The following is a 4,285-nucleotide window of genomic DNA, read 5'->3' on the forward strand; positions in this document are numbered from 1 at the left end:
GGGGGTGGGGGTTGAACTCGGTTTTGTGGGGTGTCCAGCCCAGCTAATGTTGGGCTCTGGTGTGTGGGGATGGTCTCATGGGGCAGACCAAGGGCCCATATAGTCCTGTATCTCCTTTCTCTAGGGCACCTCTGCCTGGCCCTGTGAAACTCCACCATGGCCACCCTGCAAAGACAGGGCATGTGTCTGACACTGCTGAACACCAGTGGCATTTCTTGACCACAGGCTGTATGGCCAACACTGACCCCCATGCTGGGAGCCTCTTCTGAGCACTTAATTAATGCCAGATCTCTCTGCTGTAACCTTCAGAGGCAAAAAAACCCTGCACTGGCAGGTGAGAGCTGTTTGGAGATGCTCCCAGAGTGTGTCTTTGCATCCCTTAGGAGTGGGCAGGGAAAGGCAGGCAGTGATTCACTGCCCTACACCATGCACCAGGGGAACTCTTCTATGCACAGGCTTTGCCAAGATGATGGCCCCATCTCTCCTCCTCTGGGTCTTGCTCACCAAACAGTGCTGGTAAGCATTTACAGCTCAGGATGAGCAACCCTAGTTCCTGGCTATCCTGTGATGGCAGGAGATGAGGGACATTGAGAGCACAGCTTGGCTGGACTGGGAGCAGGGGGAGGCCGGCAGATGTGGGTGAGATCCCAACTGCTTCATCCCCCAGGCCTCGGGCAGGTTTGGTTCTGCTTCACCCATTCCTAATGTGGGCTCAGGGTGTGTTGGAGGGAAGTTTTCCAGGGTGCCATTACTCTTACCATCATCACCTGTCCATGGTCCCCTTTCTCTCTCACTTCCCTCACAGTGGCCTGCCCAGCCTCTCCTCCCAGTTTGTCCCCTGGATTGGGCTTGTGCCACCCACCCCAGGAAGGACCCCAGACTGCAAGGTGGCTCATCCACTGAAGCCAGGAGTGGGAACTGTGGCTCCCCTCTGGGTGGGCAGTTCACAGCATGCTTGGGTGATGCTGTGTAGCCTCCCCCAGCTCCATCTCGGAGGATCTGTGTAAGGGGAGGGCAGGAACCAGGGTCTGATCCTGTCTGGGACATGCAATGCTGTGGAGCTGTGCTCTGTCACATTTAAGGAGGTTGAGTAGGGGATGGGTGACTTTGCAGAAAGCAGGTCTTGTGGATCAGGGATGTTTTGAACTTCATGTGTCTCCATGTGCTCCAGGATGGGAAGGGGCTGACAACAGGAGCCCTAAGTCCTCACACAGTGATCCAGACTAATGAAGAGATAATCCACTAGAAGCAGTAGCTGGCACCAGGGACATGCACTGATGCTCAGGGTTGCCTCACTGCTTGGGTGAAAAAAGCCTTGTTTACAGCAAAACATTGCAGGTCACCATTCACCAGGGTCCCCTCAACCCTGTAGGGACAGCAGGTGATGGGATGGGTGTGTGGTTGCAGGCAGGTTGGGTGGAGACTCTGGGTACCTGTGCCTTGCAGAGGGCCAGAGGAATGGACACAGACCCTTCTCACCAGCCCCAGGGTGCCTGGCTGGCCTGAGCTTTCCTGCTCTCTTCCCATAGTGCTTGGGCACACAGTGCTGCTGTGCTGTGGTGCCAGCAGCTGGACCAAGCTCCCCAACATGTACCTCCTCCTCTCCCAGCCTCTAATCTACATCCCAGCATCCTCCCAGTGAATCCCCAGTGCCTCAAGGAGCCCGGGATGAATGCCTGGTGCTCTTGGGTACGTGGATCTGTCAGTGGGTACCCCACTGTCTGACCTTAACCCTTCAGCTGCAACAAGGCTTGCAGGCAGGTTGGGTGGAGACTCTGGGTACCTGTGCCTTGCAGAGGGCCAGAGGAATGGACACAGACCCTTCTCACCAGCCCCAGGGTGCCTGGCTGGCCTGAGCTTTCCTGCTCTCTTCCCATAGTGCTTGGGCACACAGTGCTGCTGTGCTGTGGTGCCAGCAGCTGGACCAAGCTCCCCAACATGTACCTCCTCCTCTCCCAGCCTCTAATCTACATCCCAGCATCCTCCCAGTGAATCCCCAGTGCCTCAAGGAGCCCGGGATGAATGCCTGGTGCTCTTGGGTACGTGGATCTGTCAGTGGGTACCCCACTGTCTGACCTTAACCCTTCAGCTGCAACAAGGCTGAGACCAGCCTGTCCTCACCTCTGCTGAGCCAGCACTGAGAAGTAAAGGGGAGATGAAGGAGCAACCACCCCTTGTGCTGGTGCCAGGGCTTGGTGCCTGCAGGAAAGGGCTGCTGTTGCCAACTTTACCCTCCAGGCCTCCTTGCCCAGAGGGTCTAAAAGGCGTTAGGATGCTCGGAGAGAGGAGAGGAAGGAGTGTTTCTTATTTGCGACTGCGGGCAGGGAGGGAGGGCAGCGGAGGCTGAATCCACCCACCCGCCCCGAGCTGAGCGGGGCTGGGGCAGCCGAGCCGAGGGATGCGCAGGACATGCCCGGAGCTGGAGCAGCACAGGGTCCCAGCGCTGAGCAGGCACCCAGCCCGCAGGGCGGCAGCAGTTAAAGGAGGGGAGGCTCGACTCCAAATTTCCTTCCCCCTTTCTCGAGGCGGAGTTAAGAAAGCACCAGACGCGGAGAGGTTAGGAGTGCCATGCCGGTTAGACAAGCCACGGAGATGGATTTGGCAGCCGGGCCAGGGACAAAGGGGACCTGCCCTGGGTAGGGGCCAGATCAGAGAGGGGCACCGAGAGCAGGTGCCCGTCGGGGGGCACGGCCCTGGCACCCGCCTCATGCGGCCACTCGCTCCAAGCCGGCTCGTCCCTCTGTCTGGTTGTCGGCTCTATCCGCAGCTGCACCGAAAGCAGAAGGGAAGGAGGAAAGCAGAGAGAGAACGCCCAATTAGCAGATGAGCAGAGAGAGGCATGCAGGAAATCCAGCCCCCAAAATACCAGGAAGGGTTAAGGAGCGCCCGGGCGGCCTCGCTGCGCTGCCGGGGACACGGGGCTTTGCTTGGCAAGGGCGACCTGGGGGCAGCAGGTGCCAGAAGCTGTCACGGGCTTGTGTTCAGCCTGGCCAGGCCATGCAGCTGGGTTTTATCCACCTTGGCCGAGAAGTTGTCTATTTTCTGCATTGCTTTCTAAAGCTGGTTTTGCTCCTGTTCTGCCTCTCCCGGGCATCCCGGGGAGGTGGGAGGCATTGCAGTTTGGAGGCCTGAATTGCCTATTTAGGGGCTTCCTGGCTTTTCAAAAATAGTTGTAGAAATTTAGTGTAGTGAGCCATTTCACAAGAAGGAACCAGTTCCAGCCTGGCTGGAATAATGCAGGTAATCATTTCCATTTTCTCAAAAAACCCCCAAAACAAAACCCCAATCAACTCTTTGGGGTTAAAAATATTCACCTACTGTTGTTGTTTTGTTTTTATTAGTCAATGCCAATTTTTGTCTGATCTCTGCTCAAGCTGGATAGTATCAATGGGAGACTGTGGCAGTGAGAGTGGTGGGAGTGGGGAGTTCCTTGGGAGGGTGGAGGCATCACTAACCACACACGTTTTAAGGAGCCCTTTCTGGTATGCATCTATTTAGCAGGTCTGAGGGCCTCTTTTTTTTTTCCATTTTGAGTGAGAAATCATGAATTAGAACTCCAGAAATACTCTCCTAAGGTAGGATCCCTAATACCATTAAAAGAACATGGATCTGCCCAGATGAGTAGGGCCTAGATCTCAACAACCCTTGAGAGCACCTGGTCCTGCCCCTTCCAGAAGGTCTAAGGACTTTCTGTGAGCATGTTTGCTGGTTTTCTCCTTTCTGGGCCAGCTCCACAGCAGAATGAGCAGCAGTGAGAGCTCCCCCCTCCCACAGCTGAGAGTGTTTGGGAGAAAGGGAAAAGGTGTTATCAGGTCCATTTCCCAAGACTAAGCTGAGAGAGGAGCTGCGTTAGATGAAAGAAGAGATGATACAAATAGTCACCCATCCTTTCAAATGGCATCTCCTTCTCTTGTTTTCTCTTCTTTTGAGGCTTGTAAGTATTTTGGGGTAACTTTTCTCTCCCCTTTCGCTTAGCTGAGCAGCACTCAGTTTAGGCAAGTACCCAGGAACTTTCTAATAACGCGGGTCATAGCAGCCTCAAGAGCCAGAGTTACTCTTTGTCTCAAAGGAAGGCAGCAAAGTGCCTCACAAATCAAGTTATATGAGTTATCTAAATAAAAGCACCAACCTCCTGCTGTGGCATTTGGAGCAGGCCCCATTATGTTATCCAAGAACGAGCCAAAAGAGCTTTGCAGAGTTATGGAGCCTCTCTGGCTGGGTTTGTGTCCCTGAGTAAGGAATTCTACTCTGGCAGGGCAGCTCCCTTCAGCATTAATTTATTTCA

The 4,285-nt window shown here is 54.8% G+C and overlaps 1 protein-coding gene across 1 annotated transcript in view; it reads right to left on the reverse strand.

Annotated features, from left to right (window-relative positions):
- MASP1 (mannan-binding lectin serine peptidase 1 (C4/C2 activating component of Ra-reactive factor)) overlaps positions 1–4,285 on the reverse strand; it is an 85,502-nt gene that overhangs the window by 6,228 nt on the left and 74,989 nt on the right. The gene's annotated exons all lie outside the window — the stretch shown is intronic.

Source organism: Chaetura pelagica, unplaced genomic scaffold (genome assembly GCF_000747805.2).
Source record: "Chaetura pelagica isolate M959 unplaced genomic scaffold, ChaPel_1.0 scaffold20, whole genome shotgun sequence".
Taxonomy (NCBI): Eukaryota; Metazoa; Chordata; class Aves; order Apodiformes; family Apodidae; genus Chaetura; species Chaetura pelagica.